Source organism: Mus caroli, chromosome 15 (genome assembly GCF_900094665.2).
Source record: "Mus caroli chromosome 15, CAROLI_EIJ_v1.1, whole genome shotgun sequence".
NCBI classification, from domain to species: Eukaryota; Metazoa; Chordata; class Mammalia; order Rodentia; family Muridae; genus Mus; species Mus caroli.
Genome location: NC_034584.1, coordinates 75,941,902 through 75,954,793, shown reverse-complemented (window position 1 = coordinate 75,954,793; position 12,892 = coordinate 75,941,902). Strand labels below are relative to the sequence as shown.

Sequence of the window (12,892 nt, the reverse complement as noted above, 5' to 3'; positions counted from 1 at the left end):
TTTTTTTTTTTTTTTGAGAGAAGACCTTACTATATTCACCAGGATGGTTCACCTACTCTTTCTCCCTCCCCAGTACTCTAGATTGAACCCAGGGCCTCACCCATGCCAGGACAAGGCTCCACCACTGAGATGTATCCCACATCCCACCCACCCTCTGCAGTGCTCTCTCATAGAACCAAGGCCTCACATTTGCTTAGAGAATGCTTTCCCATACCATACTCTGTGCCCCTTGACAGGAAAACAACCAAACCAGAAGATTCAGGGGAGTTTGGCAGCTCACCTGTAACCCTGGCACTCCTGAGGCTGAGACAGAAGTTCCAGGAGATTGTAAGCTCAAAGCCAGTCTGGGCTACAGAGAAAAACACAGTCTCAAACAAAACTCAAACCTTAAAGAAATAATAAGAAAGGAAGGAAGGAGCTGGTGAGATGGCTCAGCCGGTAAGAGCACTGACTGCTCTTCCAAAGGTCCTGAGTTCAAATGCCAACAACCACATGGCGGCTCACAACCATCTGTAATGGGATCTGATGCCCTCTTCTGGTGTGTCTGAAAAGAGCAACAGTGTACTCACATACATAAATCTTTAAAAGGAAGAGAGAGAGAGAGGAGCTGGCGGAAGAGTGATTTTTTTTTCCTGGTGCTAGGCATGGTAGCCAGCTAGACAAATTCTCTACCACGGAGCTCCACCAGGGATCCCAAACATATGTGACTTGCATCTCAATAAAACTGTTGCCAAAGATAAGGCTGGCACCAAAGTCCCCGGGGTGATCCAGCCTGGGAAGCGCTGGTTCCAGTCCTTGCGTCCTTGCCTCTTCTTTCCCTGGGAACCAGGGCCATTGAACCTCCATACTGCAGTATCCTAAGTATCCTAAGGCCTAGTGTCAGTCAGGGGGCGAGAGGGGAGGGGCCACAGTGGTTACCAAGGAGACACAGGGGCTGCCCCACCAGCCAGGTGATAGGGGCTGAGGGGAGGGGGGAAAGGGGTGAGGTGGGCCACAAGCTAAGCTGCTAGCGGGAAGAGGTCACACCTGGGTGAGCTCTGAAAGTGACTCAGGGGCAGGGGCGGACCTAGGGAGCCACAGAAGGGGCAGCCCTTCCCTGTACTCTTCATCCTAGGTAAGGAGGGCAGGGGCTGGCTACAGGCAGTTTCTACATCTGGAAGTGTCTCAAGCAGGCCTGGCCTCATCTCATCTTCCCCAGCTAGGGCGCTGAACGGGGACAAGAGGTCCTCCTTCCTCAAGGGTTCATGGAGGGTGGAAGTGTGTGAATGTGGCTGAGCCAGGCAGTGCTGCAGTCCCGGGGCTCAGCTCCATACACACATGACTTGTTCCCGACTGGACCAGTCCCCCCTCTAGTCTCCTCCCTCCTTCACCCGCTGCTCTTCCCTACCCCACAGCTCCTTTTTCTGGGCTCAATTCCTGCAGCATCCCTTAAAGGTTAGTGTTATTACCCTACTGTACAGACAAAAATGAGAGAGAGAGAGAGAGAGAGAGAGAGAGAGAGAGAGAGAGAGAGAGAGAGAGAGAAGAGAGAGGCTTAGACAGAATCTAACCAGGACAGACTGAGCCTGAGACTTCGAAGTGGTAGGTCAGGAGGCTTCTATCAGATCCTGCATTGGTATGGACACAGTCATTTTTGTTTATTTGTTTGTTTGTTTTTAGTTTTTTGGTTTGTTTTCTTGCATATGAGTGTGTGTGCGCGCGGTTGGGGGTGGGGGTGGGGGTGGGGGTGGGGAGTGTGGAGGCCAAGGGCTCATGTTAAATGTCTTTCTCTAATCTTCTCCACTTTATCCTTCAAAACAGAGTCTTGCTCTCTCAGCCCAGAGCTCACAGACAGGCTAGCTTGGCTGACCGGTGAACTTCAGGAATCCCTCTGCCTCCACCCTCCAGTGCTGGATTACAGAGGATCTCATGGGCCTGGCAGTTACATGGGTGTCGGGGATCAAGCTCAGGCCCCATGCTTGCGAGCACTGGCTATAGGCTCACTGAGCTATCTCCCCAGTGCTGTGGCTTTTTACTTGGAATGGGGTGGGGGGTGGGGTGTCAGAGTCTTGCTATACAAGCTGTCCCTAAACTTCCTTTGTAACCCTAACTGGACTAGAGTTTTCAATCCCTCTGCCTCAGACCCCCACATCCCAGGATTACAGGCCTGCTCCACAATGCCTGGCTGCTGTTACATTTTTTTTTATTTAAGATTTATTTTATTATTTTTAACTACACGTATATATGTGTTTGTGCATGAGACATGTAGGAATGCAGATGCCCACAGAGATGCAGTTATAGGCAGTGGTGAGCCATACAACATGGGAGCTGGAAAAGGAACTCAGGTCCTCTGGAAGAGAAGTAACCATTCTTAATCTTTGAGCCACTTGTCCAGTGCCCCTCCCCTTTTCTTTTGTTCCCAGGTACTATTATTTCAATGTTATATATAGTTCAAATGTAATCCAAGCTGGCTTTAAACGAGTTTTGAATTTGTTTTCTTAAGATTTTTAACTTTTTTGAGTCTGGCAGTTGGTGGCACACACCTTTTTTTTTTTTCTTTTCTTTTAAAGGTTTATTTATTTTATTTACACGAGCACACTGTAGCTGTCTTCAGACACAGCAGAAGAGGGCATCAGCTTCCATTACAGATGTTTGTGAGCCACCACCATGTAGTTGCTGGAAATTGAACTCAGGACCTCTAGAAGAAGGTCTCGAACTCAGAAATTCGCCTGCCTCTGCCTCCCAAGTGCTGGGATCAAAGGTGTGCGCCACCACGTCCGGCAACAGTCAGTGCTCTTAACCTCTCCGGTGGCACACACCTTTAATACCAGCACTCAGGAGGCAGAGGCAGGCAGATCTCTTTGCCTTTGAGACTAGCCTGGTCTACAGACCCACTTCCAGAACAGGCAGGGCTGCCCAGAGAAACCTTGTCTTGAAAAACCAAAACCAACTAGCTAAATAAAAATACAGTATTTAAGTTTTCTTTACTTGTCTATCCATTTAGTGTGATCTTTTTAATATGCACATATGTGTGTAGTACCCACATTGGCCAGGAGAGGGCATCAGATCCCCCGGTGCTAGAATCACAGGTGATCCTAAACCACCTGATGTGTGTGCTTGGAGGCAGACTCTCAATGGGTGAGCCATTGCTCCAGCAATGAACATGTAGTCAGATGGTCAAGGATGAGTTTCTGACCCCCTCCTCTGAATACTGGGGTTGCAGGCTAGACCAACAATAACGATGTTCCCAGTTACTATTATTTCTTGGCCAGGATTAGATTCTCTCTAGGACCAGAGAGGGACTGGAGCTGGAAAGGTTATGACACAGAGAGCCCAGGGAGATGAGAACAAGAAAATATAGAGCAGGGCTCCAGCTCAGACCCTGTTTTCAGAATATTGATGCAGGGAAGAACAGAGAGAACCAAGGCTTTCCCTGTTTGGCTGCCAGCGCTATGCAAAAAGGCCTTTCAGGTTTCTTGCTTTTGTTTTGCATTTGTTTATTTACTGGGGGTGGAGACTGCGGTTGCGGTGGGGGATGTGGGCAGGAGACTGAGGCAAGTCTCAAGTAGCCAGTTATAGCCTTAAACTCCTCAACTCCTGCCTCCACCACCTGAGCGCTGGATTATAGGTGAGAATCACATCGCACCCTGTTTCTGTGGTTCTGGAGATAACACGCAGACCCTCATACAAGCAGGGGAGGCAGTGTGAAACCCAGAACTCAGCCACGCACAGTGGCTCTGGCCTACCCTTCCCTGCATGTAAGCCAAACTGACAGACAGTGGTAGGGCCAGGCAAAGCCAAAACACCAAAATTGTTTGGAGATAACCCAAGGTGTGATACAGTGTCATGGGACCACAGCACTCAGGACTGTGAGTCAGTCCCGGTAATAGGTGACCAGAGCCAGCTGGGACTTGGCTCCAATTCTCAGATCCTCTCTCCTAAAAAAAATGGGGTATACCTGGGTAGTGGTGGTGGTGGTGGTACATGCCTTTAATCCCAGCACTCAGGAGGCAGAAGCAGGCAGAGCTCGGTGAGTTCAAGGCCAGCCTGGTCTACAGAGTGAGTTCCTGGACAGCCAGGACTACACAGAGAAACCCTGTCTCCAAAAACAAAAACAAACCAAAAGACAAGAAAAAAGAGGGGCGGGGTTACAAGTGTTTATCCTGTCAAAGAGAACCCCTTTAAATGTGGGTACCTCCATGAAAGCAAGCGGCTCCAGCAGCAGCACACTGTGACCTTGGATAAGGAGCTGCCATTCTCTGGGCCTCACCTCTAACTCTAGACACATAAATCATCAGGGTCCAGATGACCCATGAAGGCCAGCCAGTTCAACTCACCCCTGAGATTATCAAAATACCCGCACGGGCTAACCAAGGAGGTGATTCCCAACCCTGTTCTACAAAATCAACACACACACACATACAACCAAAATAAACGGAGTGGCAAACACCAGGGCAATATACACAGGGAAGACAGCCTTGGACTAACAAGGTCCCCATCTGCTGTGGAGTATGAGACTGACTCGCTGGCCAGTCTTCATTTGGCAAGTCCCTGCCACCCTCTTTGAGCTTAACCACCTGTCAGGCCCATTTGTGCCTCATAAGAACTCTAAACAGTAATTATCACCAACATACCCATTCTTCAGAAGAGTAAACTGAGGCCCAAGGGGGTTGAGGAGACTCGCTGAGGTCACCCGCCTGGTCTGGCAGCCCTCTTGAGCCCTGGAGAGGTCTGGAAGAGGGCTGTGTAGCCAAGGCAAGGAGAGAAAACCCTCAGTTCTCTGAACAAAACCTCCCACTACCGGCCTCCCCTGGAGAACGATATACAGATCTGTAGAAGAACTGGGGAGCCAGGATTCGGGGTTCTATTTCTGGTGTTGTGCTGACTCAGACCATGACCTTGGGTGAATTACTCACCAGCTCTGTGAAGCTTAAAAACAACACCCCCAATAAAAGTGTTCCAGCTCCAAGTGCCATTATAGGGGTGCCACTAGGGAAGAATGGGTACAGTTTAAAAATAGAAAGACAGGGACCACAAGGAAGGTGGTGTGGAAGAGCTAGATGTCGGGCTTGTCCATGCCGAGTCCTGGGGAGGTGACAACAACCTTAGGACCACCAGACAAGTGGCACCTGCCTGCTTCCTCCCTCCCCAGGTTCCCAGACACGCCTTAGAATATACATCAGCTGCCCCTGCAGCTGGAGGTGACCTAATTAAAGCTGATTCCTTTCCGTCCAGTGTGTGTGTGTGGGGGGGGGGGGCTGTCCCAGCCAATACTAAAGATTAATTATTTAAGTGGCTCTTTACTCTCCTGCTCACAAGCCCAGGCAGCCTTGAGGCTCTGGTTATTAAGGCCTCTGGGCTTTCCTGGCATTAGTGGGGGAAGGGAAAGCCAGGAGACCCCAGGTTCCCAGGTCACAAACAAGCTCCACTTCTGCCTGACCCTGTGAGCTTAAACAAGCCACCTTCCCCTTCTGGGTCCTCTGGAGAGAGGATCATACTGGCCAAAGTCACACAGTGGCCGAGTGGCAAGGTTCAGAGTGATCTCGGAGTCCCTGGGTTTCCCAGGGTGTTAAGTCACCTTCTGCCTGGTAACTATCATATCTGAGGCAGGGGGATGTGTGCTGGCCACACCCTGGATTTCACTCCCTCACCTTGCTGTGCATCTCCCCCAAGCTGCCTGTGCACAAGGCCCTGGGTTCTGGACACCAGGCTTGTGACTGGTGATTGTGATTGGCTCAGTTAGTCCAAGAGCACCCTCTGCTGGGCATCACCTGCACAAGGAGGGGGAACATAGGATGTGTGGGGGGGGAACGACACTCTGCCTTTGGATGGGCTGGCAAATATCCCTACTCCCCCATTTATCCATCCCTGTGAGTCCTTGAGGGCCACTAGGGAGCCCCCTCCCTAGCCAATAAGCATCTTCGAACCTTGTCCAGCCATCTTTCTCCAGGCCTGGGACAACTTGGTGTGTCCTCCTGGGACCCTTCGCCGCTAGCTTCTGGTTGCACTAGTTTTGTCAAGGTGGGGCCGGAGAGACAAGGATGGGCAATAGATGTTTTGGGAAAATGCATTGTGGGGTAAGGATGGGAGGAGACACCCAGAACCTGGGCATTCATGTCCAGAGACCTCTGGGATGGAGTTGAATTTGGGAAAGAGCTCCCCCCAACCCCCACTCCCACCCTCCACCCCCACCTCTCCACTCCATCCTTCCCAGGGAAAGGTCCTGACTGGATGGCATCTAAGCGAGCCAGTGCCAGGCTGTCGGAGGACAGGGTGCCCACCTCCTACCAGGCACACTTCCTTCTCCCCTCCCCCAGCCCCAGCGGATGCAGCAGTTCACACTCTGGATTTATTATTGTTCTCAGTCCTGCTCCCCCTCCTCCCTGGGAAGCGCCTGCAGCCTGGCAGCCTGGCAGCCTGGCAGGAACCTGCTGTCTCCTTGTGGGTGCCAGCATGGTCCCTTATCTCCATTCAGTCTCCTTGTGCCAGGGTCAGACCACTTAGGGGCTTGATGGCAGCCAAGGCCAACCTGAGTCCTTGCATCCCACAGCAAGCAAGGGGTGCCTGGCAGCTGGTCTATCACCCCCTGTCCTACAGTGGGTTGCACCTAAGCAAAGGAGGAGGTCAGAGCTAGCCCAGCATGCGGGGGAGAGCAAAGACCCAGTGGGGTGGCATAAAGGCAAAAATAACACGGAGCCATCCCTCCAGCCAGTTGACACAATTATCTCTGCCACACTAGGGAAAAATAGAGTGAGGGAAGACAGCTGCTCTGGGTCCCTCTGCCTGCCCCAGGCGGTTCCTCCCCTCTGCTCCGGCCTCAAAACAGATTCCAGGGACAAATCCAGCGGTGCTCCGAACTGGCCTTTTAGGGTCTGGAAGGAGTCCCGGCTTTCCCTTACCTAGTTCCCAGACCGGAGGCTGCGGCTTGGCAGGTAGCTGCTGTTACCTGCATCTCAACCCAGACGCGAGTCCCAGACACAGACATTCACACACATTCAGACGCGCGGGAGCCACTCCGCCTCAGCTCTTCTGGAGGGTCAAGGAGAGAGAAGGGAAGGGCGGTGGGCTCTACATCCCCCGCATCCTCTAAGCAGAGCTGGGCTGGCTGATGTAGCACCGCGACCTTTCCAACCTCACTCCACACATCCTTTCTTGGTACCATCAGCCCTCCGCCCCTGCCTCCGCTACAGTTTCCATCACGGGCTTCCTTCAAGTCCCTTACCTCGCCGTGGCAGCTGGGTCCAGGCACTGTCTCCTGTAGTGGGCAGCACCCGATCTCTCTGGAACGTGGAGCTGGCTCGCAGGGGTCACGTCTGGATAATGCACTCTCCGTGGCGTGTGTGTGTGTGTGTGTGTGTGTGTGTGTGTGTGTGGTGTGCAGGAGGCACCTCGGGCCCCTCACTCACTCACTCACTCACACACGCCCTCCTGCTGACGTCAGGATGTGCTGGAGGGAGGGACTGGGATGGGAATTTGTACTCCTAGCTTAAAGGGACACTAAACCATCTCTTCTCTGGCCCAGACACCACCTCGTGAGCCAGGCCAAGTGCTGGGTGAGTGGCTAAGCTGCGTCACTTTGAGCGTTACTGCTTCTTGTTTTGGAAAGTGGCTTTTATTGCTGGGCCAAGGTATAATTTGCTCTACCAGGTCAGGGTAGCTACTGGGGAGTAAGGGGCAGACAGTGTGCATTCTTGGTGAGAGGGGTGCCAGGGTGTGTTTATGGTCAACGGGAGGGCCTGCAGGGTGGGAGGATGTATTCTGGAGAAGGGAGGCCAGAGAACAGAGGAGACCCTCTGGGAACAAGCCAGGTTCCTAGGGACTCCCAGACATTCCATTCCCTCTGCAGTCTGCAGCTGTGCTGAACTCTGTCCCCTCAGAGCATCTGAGATCTCCATTTGAAGAATGTGCTCAAATTTCTTTGGCACACATTAGGTCTTTGGGAGGGGCTGTGAAATCCAGGGGAAGAAAACTATAAAAGAATAATGACCGTCTTTCTGTGTATGTCTCTTTCTTACACACACACAGACACTCACACACACATATACAGGGGGTAGTGGTGTCTGTGTGTCTGTGTGTATATGTGGTCTAGGAGGCTTTTAGAAGTAAGGACTGACTCAGCAGATTCAGTCCAAGCAGTTTAGGTCTCTTCAGACAGCACTGGATTTGACTCTTAAGACCTCAGCGCGCGCGCGCGCACACACACACACACACACACACACACACACCGGAAAAAGCCGGGCAGTGGTGACACATGCCTTTAATCCCAGCACTAGGAGGCAGGGGCAGGCAGATTTCTGAGTTCGAGGCCAGCCTGGTTTACAGAGTGAGTTCCAGGACAGCCAGGGCTACACAGAGAAACCCTGTCTCCAAAACAAAACAAAACAAAAAAGACCTGAGGCAAATCCCTAGGACTCCAGAGCTCCCCAAGAGGACAGGTAAGGCTCAACTGTCTATGAGCTCAGGGCCAGGCTCCAGGAAACCTCTTCAAAGGGTTTCTCTGCCACCCCCACCCCCCACCCCCGTCCCTCCTCAACCTCATCTTAGAGAGACATCTTCCCCAGGTGTCACTTTAGTACTACTGAGTCGTGAGGAGGTGCTCTTTGTGCTGGCACAGACCTATAGGGCCCAGCCCTCAAGAGGATGAAACGGATAGATTTCAAGTTTGAGTCTACCTGGCTACCTAGAGAGGCAGTGTCTCAACAAACAAACAAATAAACACACAAACAAACAAACACGAAAACAGACATGACAGGAGCTGGAGAGATGACTCAATGATTAAGAGCACTGGCTGCTCTTCCAGAGGGCCCAGGTTCAATTCCTAGCACCCACATGGCAACTCCCAACTGTCTGTAACTCCAGTTCCAGGGGATCTAGCACCCTCACACAGGTATAAATTCAGGCAACACACCAGTGAAACATGAAATAAAGATAAGTAGACAATTTTCAACAATTAGAAAGAAAATTAGACATGATGGGGTAGACCTGTGATCCCAGCACCGAGGAGGTCAAAGATTGCTGCGAATTTGAGGCCAGCCTAGACTCTATGAGAAGATCCCAGTGTCCTAAAAACAAAACAAATCAAACAAACCCGTGCGCAGTAGTTACGCTGCTTTTCCGGGGAGCCTGCATGGGTCCCAGCTCCCACGTATGGCAAGTCCTAACTGCTTGCCACTCCAGCTCCAGAGCGTTCCAACTCACCTGCACATATGTGGCACGTTCTCACATAGACACACAAACATGATACACAAAAACAAAAATCATTAAAAAACCAAACAAACTCGGAAAGACATCCACTGGAATAAAGGTAAAGGTATAGAGAAGAACGATAACAAGTAAGGGAAAAACCCTAATGAGAATAGTTCAGATGGAACTCAATCTGTAGACCAGGCTGGCCTCGAACTCACAGAGATCTGCCTGCTTCTGTCTTCTGAGTGGTAGGAATGAAGGTTTGCACTGCCACCACCTGGTGCTTTGACCATTTTTATGCATGGACAGATGGCTCATTTGTGTAGACCTTACTGTACTAGAGAGGAGAGGAAGGACACCAGGGAGAAGGATTTGCCTGTGTTAGTGACCTGGTTATAGGGCGTTGGGATCCAACACCACACATGCCCACAAGCCCAGAAATGTTGTTGCTGTGGGGTTTTTGTTGTTGTTGTTGTTTTATTTTTTAGACAGGGACACATTAGAGAGCCTTGGTTGGCCTGGAACTCATTCTGTAGACCTGGCTGGTCTTGAACTCACAGATGTGCCTGCCTCTGCCTCCAGAGTCCTGAGATTAGGGATATGCACATATGGCCCTTCCTAGAACTTCTTGGGTCAATTATGCTCACCCTTGGCTTCTGACAGTACAGGAGACAGTACAGAGCTGCCGTCTGTGTCCACAGAGACCCAGAGTGCTACCTTTATTTTAGTTCTGTTCTGAGCACCACACCGAGGAGCCTTCCTCTCTCTTTTGCTTCCCCATTTCCCTCTTTGTCTTGTTCTCCTTTAAAAACAAGTGAATGTCAGCTTCCTTTGAGACAAGGTCTGTCTATTGTAGCCCAGATGGCCCTTAACCTTGTGACCATCCTACTTCAGCCTCTTAAGAGCTGGGGTCACAGGCGTGTGCTAATCAGTTTCTGCCTCCCTTGTAGCCCAGGCTAGGTTTGAACTTGTGCTAGAGGACAGCTGTGACCTGCTGAGCATCTATACCCTGGATGCTGGGGTCACAAGCATGTGCTACTGTTATTGTACCTTCCCCCACATTTTCTCTACCCCCCAAATTCTCTACTCCTCTATCTCTTCCTTCTTCTCTCAGGGGGCTTCATTGTCTTACAGCCCAGAAGTAATAGACTAGCAGAACAGAGACCTGAGCTAGCCTTGAACTCACTAAGTAGCCCAGGCTGGCCTTAAACTCACAGAATCAACCTCTCCTCACAGAGGAAGGCAAGACATTGACCTGTGGGAACAGCTTGGTGTCACATGGTGGAATGACCCACTTCTTCCCTCTCAGTCCCAGAATTCTTAGTCCATTCTGGCCCAACAGAGCCAGCAACCCAACCTGGGATCCAAGATTGGTGCTCTAATCTGTCTTTCCAGTAGCCTTGAACTGAGTGACCAGGGAGGGGCCAAGGAGGAGCTCTCTGAGCTCCGAGGATGACCCAGGCTTGCCTGAGCCTAGAAAGCAGTTGTGGGCAGAAGGCCTGTGCTCAGGTGGGCAGAGGTGATCCATCAAAGGAACAAGTCGGAGCCAATACAGCAGGCAGAGTGGGGGAGTCAGTGTTATGAGTTGAAACGGGAGGGTGGGAGACTGTGGAGTCCGGGATTTTGTCCTTTGTGGACCAGGCTAAGGCTGGGGCTAAGGTCTTCTCATCAGGTTTCCTTTCTGACCCTGCCACTTGGTAAACACAGGCCGGGGCTGTCAGGCAGCGGAGCACAGTGAATGAAGGAGGAGGGCCCGGGTTTGAAATAGTGTGGTGATTACCCCACGCACACGGAGAGACCACAGCTGTTCATTCAGGAAGTGAGCAGCAGAGATACACCGCCCACCCACCAGCCGCGGAGTAACAAAGAACTCGTCTGCTTGCATCCAGGGCCTCTCTGTGAAGGCTATTTTTGTGAGAAGCTTGAAAATTCAAGCTCTTCTCCTGGAAAACCTTCCCTCACCCGGGAGCAGCCAAGAGAGGGGAGGGGAGGACCTAACAGCATTGAAGTCCTCTGGACACACCTCCTGGACACTCGCTCCTGAAATCCACCATAGCCAACCAACAGACAGTGCCAGGCCCTGTCCAGCCCAGCGTGGCATCAACCCATTTAACCCTTCAATGCACACAGATCCCAGTGGTGTCTGTACGCCCAAAAGTTTAGGTGAGAGAGGTTAAGAACCTTGTCTGCCCAGGCGTAGTGGCTCCTATGTGTCATCCCAGCGCTCGGGATGTGAGTTAGAAGACAGAATGGTCTGCCCACAAGTGAGTTCCAGGCCTGTCTTCAATTCCTAGTGAGTCTCTGTCCCAAATGAAAGCAAAGCAAGAGACTTGCCCAAGGTCATGTAGCTGCCATTGGAGGTGATGTTAAAATGCAGGGTCCAAAAAGGCATGATGATGCACGCCTGTCATCCTAGCACTTGGAAGGAAGTAGGAAAATCAGGAGTTGGAGGGCAGCCTGGGCTACGTAGTCACACTTTATCTTGGAGGGTTAAAATGAAAAGCTCAGGCTCTGTCTCCGTGATATTCTTGTTCTTCCTCACAGTGCATCTGAAGTGGCTTCTTATCCCCTGGGTACCCATCTCTGCTGCCATGGGACCCATCTCCAGCCTGCACTAACATTTCTGCCCTGTAAACTAGGATGGCCCTTTCCACTCCCCCACTACCAGCTGATCACTATTGTCACTAAGTACTATTCTGCCAGACACAATCTCTTTAGGCATATAAAACAAATTATGTGTATCTGTTTATGTGTGTGTCCCACATGCTCACCATGGGATCTGGGAGGAGGGTAGAGAACGGGTTTGGAGAGTTGGCTACCTAATTTTTATTTTTTGGTATTCCTGGACAGGGTTTCTCTTGCAGCCTTGCGTGTCCTGGAACTCCCTCTCTGGACCAGGCTGGCCTTGCCTCTGCCACCGGAGTGCTGGGATTCAAGGTGTGCAACACTATCGCCTGGCTAAATTGAAAAATCTTAAGGTGCAGAAAACTTACCCAATACTCACACGAGTCTTTAGATGAAGTTTCTATTTTAGCAAAAGTTTTAGAGCATCACTTAAAACCAAGGGAAGGAGATGAGAAAAGCAACAGCATTCCTGTTGGGAATACACTATTTTTTTTTTTTTTTTTAAGCTCTTTGAAAAGCAGATAGGGGCTGGAGAGGTGGCTCAGTGGTTAAGAGCACTGACTGTTCTTCCGAAGGTCCTGAGTTCAAATCCCAGCAACCACATGGTGGCTCACAACCATCCGTAATGAGATCTGACTCCCTCTACTGGTGTGTCTGAAGACAGCTACAGTGTACTTACATATAAATAATAAATAAATCTTAAAAGAAAAGAAAAGTATATAATGTTTTCCTGGGCTGTTTTGGTTTGCGCGCGCTCTCTCTCTCTCTCCCTCTCTCTCTCTCTCTCTCATAGGCAGATGGCCAATCTGACCCAAGACAGATTTTGGGGGAAACATTTTTGTTTTTGTTTTTTGAGACAGGTATCTCCCTGTAGCCCTGGCCGACCTAGAACTCACTCTGTAGACCAGGCTGTTCTCTAACTCAAAGATCCTCCTGCCTCTGCCTCTGCCTCTGCCTCTGCCTCTGCCTCTGCCTCTGCCTCTGCCTCTGCCTCTGCCTCTCCCTCTCCCTCTGCCTCTGCCCCTGCCTCTGCCTCTGCCTCTGCCTCTGCCTCTGCCTCTGCCTCTGCCTCTGCCTCTGCCTCTGCCTCTGCCTCTGCCTC

At 51.1% G+C, this 12,892-nt stretch overlaps 1 protein-coding gene across 3 annotated transcripts in view; it reads right to left on the bottom strand.

Moving 5' to 3' along the window:
* The window catches only part of Csdc2 (cold shock domain containing C2), a 14,530-nt gene extending 7,250 nt beyond the window's left edge, over positions 1-7,280 (bottom strand). The window contains exons 1-2 of one of the 3 annotated variants that reach the window (XM_029469383.1): positions 7,202-7,280; positions 4,614-4,721 (exon numbers count right to left, since the gene is read on the bottom strand). The gene's annotated coding sequence lies outside the window, so the exon portion shown is untranslated. Of the gene's footprint in view, positions 1-4,613; positions 4,722-6,878; positions 7,145-7,201 lie in introns of those variants that run through there. The other 2 variants (XM_029469382.1, XM_021183778.2) reach the window with 2 other exon arrangements.
* Between the last annotated feature and the right edge of the window lie 5,612 nt (positions 7,281-12,892).